Source organism: Colobus angolensis, unplaced genomic scaffold (assembly GCF_000951035.1).
Source record: "Colobus angolensis palliatus isolate OR3802 unplaced genomic scaffold, Cang.pa_1.0 Scaffold229, whole genome shotgun sequence".
NCBI lineage: Eukaryota > Metazoa > Chordata > Mammalia > Primates > Cercopithecidae > Colobus > Colobus angolensis.
In genome coordinates this window covers 140528-154723 of record NW_012115477.1, presented here as the reverse complement: position 1 = coordinate 154723, position 14196 = coordinate 140528, and the positions used below count along the sequence as shown (strand labels likewise).

At 37.6% G+C, this 14196-nt stretch overlaps 1 protein-coding gene across 1 annotated transcript in view; it reads left to right on the top strand.

Moving 5' to 3' along the window:
* LOC105513350 (germ cell-less protein-like 1) overlaps positions 1-14196 on the top strand; it is a 54727-nt gene that overhangs the window by 37750 nt on the left and 2781 nt on the right. The window lies entirely within an intron of this gene.

Genomic DNA, 14196 nt, shown 5'->3' with positions numbered 1-14196 from the left:
TTTCAATGTGGGTATTATCTATTGACCTATTTTCAAGTTTACTGATTTTTTTTTTTTTTTTTTCCTTTAGCACTGTGTCTACCTAAGTGACCATTCAGGGCATTCTTCATTTCTGTTTCTTTGTATTTGTTTCTAGCCTTTCCATTAGACTCTTTTCATGAAAGAAAATTCAACATCTCTCATGAAATTCAACATCTGTTCATGCATGTTGGCCACTTTTTTGGCTAGAGTTTTTAACATGTCATACTAATTTTAAATTAGCTATGTTATGGCTCATTATTCAGGCCATCTCTGACTTTGTTCATTGTTTTTTCTCTTGTAAGTGGGTTGTTTTGTCCTTGTTTGTGTGTACCTCATAATGTTTCACTGAATGCCAGATATGTGTAGAATAGTAGAGCAAAGAACTAGTATTTATGCCTGGAATGGGCACACTCATCTTCTGCTAGGCTGTCGTTGTGGAGTGTTAGGCCATTCTACGAAAAAGTTAAGCCAGATTTGGGTTGTGTTGTTACTATGGGTTTATTCCCTGTATCTCTGACTTCAAATTCCTCCATCATTACTTTGTGTTCAGGGTGGGGTCTGCCACTGGGTTTTTATTAATATTACTGGACCAGCCTCATCATTAGACCTTCTCTGTGCACCCATATTTTGGAGATAGTTTGTCTCTATTCTTGTCACTGCCACAGTGATAGGCTGCTATTTCCTATCATTTAGCTTCTGCCACTCTAGTGGGGAGAGGGGCTCTGTTTCATTATTAAATAATCATGGAGAAGAATGAGATGGTACAGATTTCCCTTATGTCTGAAATTTCCAGAAGTTCTATATTCTCATAGTGGCCTACTCTTAGACTTTAAGAATGTATTAAATTTTAATGGAACTTGTCTTACCTACTTGTATGGCAGCCAGCCCTGGCTTCCTTCTACTCTCATTAGTAAGTCCATGCTCATATTCTCTTTCTTCTTGAAGATACCTCTCTTAGGTATCTAATTAGTCTAAAACTTCACTCCTCTAGGTTCAAGAAAAATTCAGATTTGTAGTGTAGCCAGTCTTTTCTGATTGATAGGGTAGGAGTGACATTGTTTCCTCATTTGTACATCCCAGCAGAAGCCAAAGTCAGTATAAGCTTTTAAGTAAAATATTTGTAGCGTTTTACTTTTATTCATACCAGAATGGATGCTGAAACATTTTGATCTTAACTATTTGATATTTATTCTGATAAAAAAAAAATAGAGCTGGGCTTATAGAGCTCTGAGCTCAGCTTGCACAATTCCAAAAAGGATCCAACTGTATTTTCTACAGATGATGATTCTACATGAAAGAACCACATCCTTGGGCACTGAGTTGTCCTTCATAGTCATTTATTGCCATACTATGAGCATAATGAGTCACAAGCACACTTCTAAATATATCAACAGCTCTGCAAAGTGTTTCAGGGACACATCCATCAATTATGGTCATGGGAAAGGTCACAATAGTACAGGCTTTCATCATAATTCAGCTCTTCCTCCCCAGTTTGCCTTGGGTGTGTTGAAATACTGTGATTGTTCAGTTAGAAGCATTGTTCATTTTTGAGGATTAACTGGAAATGAGTAAAATAGGGAGGCCATCCCATTTGAAGGCTTAGTGCCTCATTCAAAAGCTTTTTTGTGTAGTAAAAGTATCTCAAAAACTCTTCTGTGAGATTCACCAACCTTGTTCCTTCTAAGCCATTGATTATAATCCATAATTTCAATGGAAGAAAAGATCCACTGTGAACTTGGATGCTAGCCCTTTTCACTGAATTCCCCTCTTACACTCCTGTTAATAACAAAAGCAGTGTAGTTCTCAGTGCTGTGGCTCTTCTGTCCAGCACAGTGGGTATTTCTGAAAGTGTAACTCTGTCAGCATCAAACAGTCCATAGAGTCCTCTGACATTTTAATGTGGCTATAAAATAGGGTACAATCTTACAGAAAGCTACTCTGGAAATTAGCCTGGGATAAGAGAAAATTGTTCTGAATCCTGTTCCCTTGAATAATGTTCTTTTTTTAAAAAAAAAAAAATACCAAAAGCAATGATCCTGGCAATATTCCACAGCCTGTATAAATAAAATTAGGTATCAGGAACCAGAAAATTAGAAAACATTTCAAAATTAAATATTAAAAGATTTAAAGCCAACACTTTTAACTGGAATTTTTAAGCCAGAATATTTCAGTTTCCCTTTGGTGAACAGTAATTTAAAGCAGTTCATGCTTTCCTTTGCTAACTTTTAAAAGTTGTGTAGATTTTTCAAACCTCAAGATTATTCACCTAAATAATTATAGGAACCTGTTACTATGCTTTGCCCACATTATGGCATATCAGTGTTTCCTTGGAAATTAGAGGTCATACTTTCCCCATACTATATAGATTCAAAATGAATTCCAAAAAGAAATCACACCTGTTTTTTGTCTGCTTACAATCTGAAACTCATGTGCTTTCCTATCCGATTAATATGGAGGGTTTATTTTAGCAGTACTTCATCACTTCTGATTATTCGTTCTCCACATATTTATATTAACAATGAATGGTGAAATAGTTAAACTACTAAGTTTATGATCACCCAAAGCCCTGTGAAGGTCTGGAACCACATCATAAAAGTCTTTTGACAAAAAAGTAGAACATATTTATTTTGGAAGGGAAACGACATTAGTGGATATTTGGATATATTTTTGTTTATACTAGAACTAAATTAAGCCAGAAAAGATTGTCTAGCAACATCTGACATTAAAAGATTCCATAACAAAAAATAAACCACATGAAGGATAAGATAGAAGACAGTCCAAATCTCATCCAGATAAGAGTCATAGTCTGTAAATGGAGCTACCTTTAACCCTAAAGAGAAAAAGTAGAAAAGAAATTAAAGTTAAATACAGAGGAAGAACTAAGTTAACATAAATTAATATATATTGAGTGCCTACTAGACTTCAGATCCTGCACCAGGACATGGCATACATCTCATTTAATCTTAAAATACTGATGATCTCCATTTATAGAGAAGCAAGGCAATGTAGTTAAATACCACTTACCCTGTAAAGCCTGACATCTATTTAGATTCTTGCTAGATTTTTACCACTTACAGAAACCTAGGCAAATTAGTTATCTTCAAATTGCAGCCAGAAAGTAGTATGTTTTGAAAAAACATGACTTTATAGGTTTGAAATAGTTTCTCAGAAAGTTAACTAGAATATTCAACTTTTCAAACTTTCTGATTAACTGAATTCTTGTTGCTGAAACACACACATACGTGGTGTGCCCGCATCAAGGCAGACTTCTCTGGAGACAGCACTGATAGGCAAAGCTAGCCAGGGCTACTGCCACTTTAGCGGGGAGGATGGTTCTGATGGTAAGAACCAAGAAATGATTGTTAGTGCTAGGTTTGGAGACTCTTCCAAAACTGTAAGTCTTTTAAATAACAGAATTGAAGTTTTTTTATTTGTTCTGAAAAAGCTGGAGAGAGAGAGAGCGAGCGAGTAAGTGAGAGAGCATGCAATATCAAGTTATAGCAGAGGAAAGAAGATAGCAGCTAAAAATACTTCTTAAGATGTAACACTCTACCAGAGCAGGGGGTCAAAGATATGTTATCAATGGATTCATACATATGCTTGTTTTGGTAGTAGATGGAAACCCTGAAGTGGTGACATGTGATCAACCATTTTGTGATTTGCATGGTTTGGACATTTATGTGGCTTTCTTATTTGGCTACTATTTTAGTATGGGTACGTATGTTTGTGTATATGTGTGTGTGTGTGTGTGTGTGTGTGTGTGTGTGTTTCTTTTCTTTTCTTTTTTTCTCTTCCTTTATGCCATGGCCAAGCCACTCAGCACCTTGCCTATTTCTACCTCAGTGTTCTCAAGAGGCTACAAGGCTCAGACCCAATTAAAAAGGAGCAGAGAAGCCTGTAAAGTAAAACCTTCCAGAGGCCTGACTCTTCCCCACTATTCCATCTTCTTTCCTAAAATCACTGTTTTCTTTAGAGTGAGCAGAACTAGGCTTTCCTTTAGGCTCTTTTTTCAATCTACACAGAGCTGTCAAGGTCACATTAAATTAATAAAACAGTTCATTTTTTTTTAAAGTCACACTATCTAGGCTAGGAAGAAAAATCAGAATGAGATACAAGTGGGATCTAGAAAACCTTAATGAGTTTAATTCTACTCTTCAAACTTGGCAGGGAAAAATGTTGGCTTTCTTGGCAGATGAGGTGAGCTTTCTCTCTGTTCATCGCCGTATTGGACACTTTAAGAAAGAGCAGGCAAATAAGTTGGCTCCCCTGATAATCACTTGGCCTTACTTCTAACAGTATTGTGAAAACATCTGTTCTCTTTCCTGAATCTTTTCAGCACCAGTCTTTCTTCCTTCATCCCTCTGCATTTTCTCTCCTGAAAAACACAGCAGAAGACACATCCTCCCTAGGTAGGACAATCTATCCTGGGTCAGTGGACTCAAAGACACGGTAATCCTTCTTCCTGTTTCACTAGGAGTTACGCATACGCTCCCCTAGCAAGTTTCCCAGTGTGTTGTTAGGGACTGACCTTAAGAATATCATTTGGGAATTTTCAAGGTTATGAGGTCTAAGAGAAATATCGTAGTTATGATATTCTCTAGCATCTCTCAAAAAAATACATGAATCTAAAACACACATCCTCATGAATAATAAAAAGTATTTTTACATTTATATGGATTATAAGTAAAAATAGTTTTCTGTAATGAGAAATCCAAAAGCATTTTGCCTTAGAGAACAGCACTGGAAGAGATTTAATCCTGTCGTTTAAGAATCCTGGGTTTTGAAGATTACTCAGGAAGGCATCATCACAGCTCATTATAGCTGATTTGAGTAGAAACTTGAATATTTTGAAGTAAATGTTTTATATGTGGAAAATGTTTTGGAAGACTTACATTTAGATAGAATTTCTGGCTACAGTGGTTGATTTCTATTGAGCCTTTTGAGGAAGACTTATTTACAGACAAACTAGCTGTATATCAGTGTTTGGGCCAGGCAGTGGAGAACAGGAAACCAGGCGAAGTTTGATGGTGTCCTTGGCTACTGCTTTGTGCACCCTTTTGCTTCCCTTAGCAGCACATTCTCTCTCCCCCTCAATACTCAAAGAACTTCATCTTGAAGTGCCACAGAAAAGCTTATTGGTAACATAATCCTACAGGTTCTAACTGTGAGTCCCAAGGGTCTCCTCCAAGTCAGGAATGGGACCTCCTTCATTCAGGCCTACTTCTTCAAGCGGTCTTATTACCAACTAAAGATTTCTCTGGAAATACGTGTGTGTGTGTGTGTGTGTGTGTGTGTGTGTGTGTACATTTGAGGCCTGGTAAATGTGGGGAAATGGAATGGTGCCTGTGTTTTCCGGAACCAAATGTTTCCTAAGTGACTATTGCTTATTTTCTTTCCGCATTCTTCACACACAAACACCCCTGTTGAGTATATTTGTTAAGCAGAGTACCACAGGAATGTTGGTTTTCTGTTTAGTTGCTCCAAATTGACTAGGGGCTAGTTCCACCTGGAATCCTAAGTTTTCAAACAATCCTGAGCAGCTAGGCCAATGGCTTAGTGAGGGGGACAAGCATAACAGGGAAAATCCATTCTCCATGTATGCCGACCTTCCTTAATCCCTGCAGCAAGGACTCAGTATTGTGGGATAGGGGAGTCCTCTTTTTAGAAAATTTCGATAATTACATTGCAATCCTTAGTCATTGACTATCCTTTGCTTTGGAAGTAGACACTGCTCTCTAGATGCTGGAGGCCCATTTAGTGATGCTTATAAAGACTACTGTCTTTGTTCCTTATTGTAAAAGGAATGCAAGTTCAACTCAAACTTAAACAATATCAATGAATGTAAACAAACTTATAATCTTACCACCCCAAATAATTTTTAATACATTTTGGTGAATATCCTTTCAATCCTTTTTAAAAAAGTTACTATGCATATGTGTGTATAAAAGACATGCTAGGTAGGAGAAGAGGAGACAGCCGGGAGGGGAGTGGGCAGGCATATTTGTCATAGTGCTTTGAAGCTTTCTCCTTTCATCTTTTAGCTCATTGTGGACATTTTCTCATGACAATAAATACTCCTCTGTTACAGTGATTCTCAACCAGAGACAATTTTCACTGTCAGAGAACATTAGGTAACATCTGAAATCTTTTTTTTTTTTTTTTCCTAGACAGAAGCTGGGGATATACTGCTAAACATCCTACAATGCACAGGACAGCCCCCATAACAAAGAATTACGTGGTCTAAATGTCAATAATGCTATACTTTGCCGTGGCAGATGAACAGAAAGCAAAATGGTATGACCTGAGTTTACATATATGCATTTTTCAGGCCAAAATCTAAACCATCAGATTCAAAGGAAATGATATCTGTAAGGGTTTAGCATATAACCTGGAATATAATAAGGGCTCAATACATTTTAGCTATCATTTAGGCTTAGAACCATCGAGTCCTCCAACTTTGCAGAATTCCCTGTTACGTCCTGCAGCAAGTCCAGTGTGGACATCTCTTCACTATGTCCTTGGTAATTGATCATCATTTCGGTCATGAAAACTCTGTTTGGTCAGAGCCTGAATTGCTATGCTCAGGGTCATGTCACCAATCCAATATGTGCAGCTGAACTCAAACAACATTGACAACAAAACAACCAACTTTTTAGAAAAGGCAGTCTCCTGTAGTAGCACATTATATATACATATATTTCTCCCCACCAAATGACCAGGTGAATATAGATAAGGCTGTTCTTCTTCAAATCAGTCATATTTTTGTAACTCTTCAAATCCTTTTTCTTTCTGTTCATCAGAAGCCAGGGATAGGTTTGTTGTATTGATACTGACAGAAAATTCATTTTGGTATTCAACTTTTTACAGGCAGTGTTCATATTTTTGAAAGTGTCACTTGATCTGTGCTCAGATGTCTGTAAAGCCCCTTTTTAGTTGCCTGGAGGGAAATACACATGCTTCCAGTTTTCATTAACCTCACATCTCTCCCGGGAATGTCTCATGCCTTTTTCATCTCTGTACCCACTGCCTACCCTGGTGCCTGATCGTAGGTGCTTAACACACATTTATTGAACCAAACTGAATATGATACATTTCCCAGCATGTGAAATATCAAGTATTATAAAAGATTAAATAAAATTGAAGAGCAATAGTTGTTACTTTACTTTCCCTTAGCTTATCGAGTCAATCTTTTCTCCCTTCTTCCCTCCCTTTCTTTTCTCTCTGAGTTCCTTGTATTTCTGGGGCTAGGCAGGCAGTGGGATATAGTAAATAAAATAAAATAAAATAAATAAAAAAATCAGAATGTCCAATCCTTTTGACTGTCTTAAATTTAACCAGTTATGTTTACATATGATCTTTTCCGAGATCCTTTTTAAAATATTGTAAAGTGGGAGGTACAATATTTTAGTGTTGTATGCTGTTTTTCCTTAATGGACCAGAAAGTACTGACCACACACAGACAGATTTTCTCTGTGTTCTGCTGTAAAGTAGATCACTATTGCTGTTTTCAGAAAATGAAGCCAGTCTAATTCCAAAGAGTTCAAATTGTCATCAGAAATATTGCATCGCCTAATCTCGCACAATAAACAACAAGGTTCACTTTACTCTGCAGAGATTCTTGGGAGGGTGGTAGTGTTTGCTTGAAGCAGCTCTTCTAGAGATGCTAGTAGTATCCATAAGTCACCAGAAAATTAGTTGCTAGTTGCATTTCTGAGAAAGTTAAGTCAGGGTCTTTGTGTTTCAGTATCTTTTTGTATTTCTCCTTGAATTGATTTTATTAAATTATTAAAGAATTTATTCATTTTAGCTAAGTTTTCAAATTTAGTGATATAAAGTTTTTCAGACTACCCTTTTATTCTTTGCCATTATGTTCCTCGTTTCATTTCTAATGTTTGTGAATTTCCCCTGGTTGTCTTGTTCAATCTTACTGGAGTCTGTTGTTGTTGTTGTTGTTTTTTTTTTTTTTTTTTTTTGGTTTCTCAGCCTCATTACTTTATTTTTATTTATTTATTTATTTTTAGTTTTTGTTGTTGTTGTTGTTGTTAGATAGAGTTCCGCTCTGTCGCCCAGGCTGGAGTGCAGTGGCGTGATCTTGGCTCACTGCAACCTCTGCCTCCCAGATTCAAGCAATTCTCCTGCCTAGGCCTCCCGAGTAGCTGGGACTACAGGCGCCCGCCATCATGCCCAGCTAATTTTTCATATTTCTGGTAGAGGTGGGGTTTCACCACGTTGGTCAGGCTGGTCTTCGGCTCCTGATCTCAAGTGATTCACCCATTTCAGAGACTACAGGCGTGAGCCATGGTGCCTGGCCGTCTTTTTTTATTTTGGTATATTTTTGGGGAACAGGTGGTGGTTGGTTACATGGATAAGTTCTTTAGTGGTGATTTCTGAGATTTTGGTCCACTCATCACCCAAGCAGTGTACACTGTACACAATGTGTAGTCTTTTATCCCTCACGCTCCTCCCACCCTTTCCCCACCGAGTCCCCAAAGTTCATCGTATCATTCTCATGCCTTTGGATCCTCATAGCTTAGCTCCTAATTATGAGTGAGAATATATGGTGTTTGGTTTTCCATTTCTGAATTTACTTAAGCTAGAATAATAGTCTCCAATTCCATCCAGGTTGCTGCAAAATCATTATTTCATGACTTTTATGGCTGAGTAGTATTCCATGGTGTATATATACCACATTTTATCCACTCATTATTGATGGGCATTTGGGCTGGTTTCACATTTTTGCAATTGCAAATTGTGCTGCTATAAACATGTGTGCAAGTCTCTTTTTTGTATAATGACTTTTCCTCTGAGAAGATACCTAGTAGTGGGATTCCTGCATTAAATGGTAGATCTACTTTTAGTTCTTCAAGGAATCTTAAATCACAGTTTTTCATAGTAATTGTACAAGTTTACATTTCCACCTACAGTGTAAAAATGTTTCCCCTTTCACCACATCCCCGCCAACATCTACTGTTTTTTGACTTTTAACTTATGGCCATTCTTACAGGAGTGAGGTAGTATCTCCTTGTGGTTTTGATTTGCATTTCCCTAGTACTTGGTGATGTTGAGCATTTTTCCATATGCTTATTGGTCATTTGTATATCTTCCTTTGAGAATTGCCTGTTTATGTTCTTAGCCTACTTTTTGATGGGATTGCTTGTTTTTTTCTTGTTAATTTGTTTGAATTCTTTGTAGATTCTGGCTATTAGTCCTTTGTTGTATGTACAGTTTGTGAGCATTTTCTCCCACTCCGCGGGTTGTCTGTTTACTCTGCCTATTATTTCTTTTGCCATGTAGAAGCTTTTTAGTTTAATTAAGTCCCATCTATTTATCTTTGTTTTTGCTGCATTTGCTTTTGGCTTCTTGGTCATGAAGTGTTTGCCTAAGCCAATGTCTAGAATGATTTTTTCTTCTATAATCTTTATGGTTTCAGGTCTTAGATTTAAGTCTTTGATCCATCTTGACTTGATTTTGGTATAAGGTGAGAGATGAGGATCCAGTTTTATTCTACTACACGTGGCTTTCCAATTATCCCAGCATCATGTGTTGAAAAGGGTGTCCTTTCCCCACTTTGTTTTTCTTTGCTTTGTCAAAGATCAGTCACTCCCCGACTCCCAAGGTGCTGGAATTATAGACCTGAGCCACCATGCCTGACTACATTTCTTATTTAATATTTTTAGTTGCCAGATAGAAGTTTAAGATTTTAAGCCAACTGAAGGGGAGTTGAGGCTAAGTGCTTAATTTTAAAAGTCTTAAATAGCCAGTTTTGAACATCTTTAAAGGCCAAATCCTTTTAAGGATGTGGCATTATTTCTGTATTCTCTATTCTGTTGCATTGGTCTGTGTGCCTGTTTTTATAGCAGTACCATGCTGTTTTGGTGACCATAGCCTTATAGTATAGTTTGAAGTCAGGTAATGTGATGCCTTCAGATTTGTTCTTTTTGCTTTGTCTTACTTTGACTATGTGGGCTCTTTTTTGGTTCCCTGTGAATTTTAGGATTTTTTTTTTTCTACTTCTGTGAAGAATGATGGTGGTATTTTGATGGGAATTGTGTTGAATTTGTAGATTGCTTTTGGTAGTAAGGTCATTTTTCACAATATTGATTATACCCATCCATGAGCATGAGATGTGTTTCTATTTGTTTTTGTCATCTATGATTTCTTTCAGCTGTGTTTTGTAGTTTTCCTTGTAGACCTCTTTCACCTCCTTGGTTAGGTATATTCCTAAATATTTTATATGTTTTGCAGCTATTGTTAAAAGGGATTAAGTTCTCGATTTGATTCTCAGCCTGGTCACTGTTTGTGTATAGCAGAGCTACTAATTTCTGTACATTAATTTTGTATCCTGAAACTTTGCTGAATTTATTTACCAGTTATAGGAGCTTTTTGAATGAGACTTTAGGGTTTTCTAAGTATACGATCATATGATCAGCAAAGTGACAGTTTGACTTCTTCTTTACCAATTTGGGTGCCCTTTATTTATTTCTCTTGTCTGGGTGCTCTGGCTAGGACATCTAGCACAATGTTGAATAGAAGTGGTGACAGCGGGCATCCTTGTCTTGTTCCGGTTCTCACGGGGAATACTTCCAACTTTTCCATGTTCAGTATAATGTTGGCTGTGGGTTTGTCATAGATGGCTTTTATTACCTTAAGGTATGTCTTTTCTATGCCGATTTTGCTGAGGGTCTGAATCGTAAAGGAATGCTTGATTTTGTCAAATGCTTTTTGTGTATCTATTGAGATTATCACGATTTAAAAAATTTTTCTATTAGTCTTTAAAAACCAGCCTTTGTGCATTTGATTATCTCTATTACATCTGTGCAATATGTTTAATTTTTATTCATTTTTGTTCTTTCAATTTCTCTTCATTTCTTTAGGTTTTGTTTATTTTGTTAAGTTGGTTGTTTAAATTTGTCTCCACAATTTTTCCTTTTTAAAAATTGATTGGTCTTCTTTCTTTTCTTTTTTTTTTTTTTTGAGACCAAGTCTTGCTCTGTTGCCAGGCTGGAGTGCAGTGGCACAATCTCGGCTCACTGCAACCTCCGCCTCCTAGGTTCAAGTGATTCTCCTGCCTCAGCCTCCAGAAGAGCTGAGACTATAGGCACATGCCACCATGCCCAGCTAATTCTTTATATATTTTTAGTAGACAAGGGGTTTTACCACATTGGGCAGGATGGTCTCAATCTTTTGACCTTGTGATCTGCCCGCCTCAGCCTCCCCAAGGTGCTGGGATTATAGACGTGAGCCATCACGCCCAGCCACATTTCTTATTTAATATTTTTAGTTGCCAGATAGAAGTTTAAGATTTTAAGCCAACTGAGGGGGGTTGAGGCTAAGTATTTAATTTTAAATGCCTTAAATAGCCAGTTTTGAATATCTTTAAAGGCCAAAACCGGATGAGCAAATGAGGCAAGCACTTGTCTCTGCATTTCATAAGGCATGGCTAATGACTGCAGTGTCCTCTCTTCATACCCTGCATATTGTAATGAATGATGTCATTAGAGAATTATTCCTTTCTTCAAGCAGAGGTATTAATCCTTGGATGTTACTCAACCCACAGACTAATTAAATCCTTATTTTCTCTCTTCTCTTTCCAAAATTGTATCAATCATTGAGATATAGTATGTACATATTGTAAAAGGCCTCTCCCACTCCCTTCCCTGCTGGCTCGCCGATGTCTGCTCGTCCGTCCCCGTGCCTGGCCTCTCTTCTCTCCCCGCATCAGCTCGGATCTGGGAGTGGGGTTGGGATCGAGCCCTGGGGCCATGAATGGCAGCGGGAGGCAGACAGATCCCTGGGTGGGAGGGAATGTGTCCTGGTCAGGCCCCACCTTCAGGCCAGGGAGGGCCTAAAGGCTGGGGGCCAGGCAAGTCCTTCTGACCAGAGTGGGGACTTGTGGTGCCTCTTCCAGGCCACCCATGGTTCCCCATGAACCAATTGACAGGCACTTCCTCCCCTCTGAGGTCCATAAAAGCCCAGGATCAGCCAGAACAGAGGGTGCAGAGATGAAGGGAAATCAACTGCAGAGAGGAGCTACTCTCTCTGCTGAGAGCTTAGAGACCTGCAGAGATGTCCAATGACCTGCCTGTGGAGAGGAGTCATCCTCTCCAGGGCCTCCTCTTTGCTGAGAGCTGGAGATGATGGGATGACCTGCCAGCAGAGAGAAGTCGCCTTCTCCAGGGCCTCCTTTCTGCCTAGAGCTAAACACTCAACATGACCACCTACCTACAGAGAGGAGTCTCTCTGAGCTGTTCTAACACTAAATAAATCTGTCTGCATACCTCAATACCTCATTCTTCCTGGATGTAGGACAAGAACTCTGGCAAAGGCGCCACTGGCCACAGAGGTTTCCAGGAAAAAAACTGACACCCCAAAGATCTTGTAACAGTACCCCACAGTGAGCTTTACAAAGAGACTTTTGATTTTTTTCTGTTTGAGCTGTTTCTGTTTTGCAATTACCAAAACGTGTTCTTTTGACTCAGAACTCTCCATATAACTACCACCACAATAGTGCAGCAACGGGGTAAATGTCAGCCTATTTTTCGTTAAGTTTGGCTTCAAATATAACTAATTAAGTAATTATAATGCACCTTACTTAGGCCATTGCCTTTCTAATCATGGTTTGAGCCCCATTTCTGACCTGCTCTTTTCCTTATTCACATCCCTTATGAGTTCTCAGTGATTGATTGTGGAAGTTTGCACTTTTTCTCTACATTATTTTCAGTATGAAGTGAGAACTAAGGGTGTATTATTACTAAACACACATTATGTTTCTTCTACACATTTGTGCGTATATGAATTTCTTATTTCATTCCTATCTTTTCTTTTTTGTTCCATCTCACTCCCTTTTTTCTTTCTCTCTTCTTTTTATTCTTTCTTCTTTCCTTTCTTCCTGAATTTGTTTATTTATCCATTTAACACAATTTATGGCACCTACTCCTTATCAAAAATATGTTAAAAGTAGGAATTTCATTTTGAATATAGTAGTATAGTTATTAACCTCACTGTTTATAGTCTACAATGCAACCAAATCAATCACAATACAGTTTGCTAAGTATGAAAATGGTAGACAGTTCTAAGAGAGTATAAAAAGGTACCCATGCCAGTGAACAGATGAGGATCAAAGATTTCTCAAAAAGTTAACATAGAATATGATTGGCTTAGATAAGCAAAGTTTGAAGACAGGAATGTGAAAGAAGGCTGGAGGAAATAGGCAATTTTGTTGCAAATTACATATATCACTAAAATTAAAATGACAGGTTAAGAATGAGGATGGTGCTTTAGCAGGAAACATAATGTTATTGAAGGGAGTGGGAGATGGAGTCGGTTTAAGTCCTACGGATTTATATTTGGGGGTGGGAGGTGCAAAGATGACATAGATCCGAAAAATGATTAGTTAGCCTCCTGGCTTCTAATTGAAAATCTCCAAACAGGATTCCATAAAAGAAAGCATTTCTGATGGGTTTATTTCAGGTCTGTTTTATTGTAATTCTGAGGGATTCATTTCAAATTGCCAGGAGATTTGATGAGCTAGTTCTTAGAATAAAAAATAGTTAGTATTGTCCAAAGCAGGATCCAAATGTTAAGGCCACTCTGGAAGATTTTAGCTCTGGGATGAATTGATGCTTTGTCTTCTATCTGCTAGATGAATGTCTGAGGCTCTTTATATTTTAATAAAATAGTTTCAAATTATTTTCCCAGCTCCATGAGGATTGATTTTATTTCAATGGGTTGGCAATAGATTATAAAATATCGTCTTTCTGTTTATATAAATGAATAGTTTTGTAAACTTTGAGTGTTAAAATAATTTACTAGTTATTAAAAATCAGTTATCAAGTGAGTTATTATAAAAATCATAAATTATCTGTGAATGAAATGTAACAAGTTGTAAGAGTTTGTTGAGTATTGCATGTTCATACCCTACTGGAAAGTCAAGCTGCTCTAGAAACTACAATTCTTGGCAATGATGCAAAATTCGTGATGATGCAAAATTTGTACTGATTGTTTGGAGCCTGTTTCAGGAATGGCACTTCAGAGTCTTAGGTTCAGTTGTGGATTTTATTTGCTGTGTTCTATTTATTATAACTTCATCTTTGTTGTCTTTACTATTATTAATTTATTTAGATGCGGATTGTTTTGGTAACCTTATGCTATATAATAGAGTATATTTGCATATGT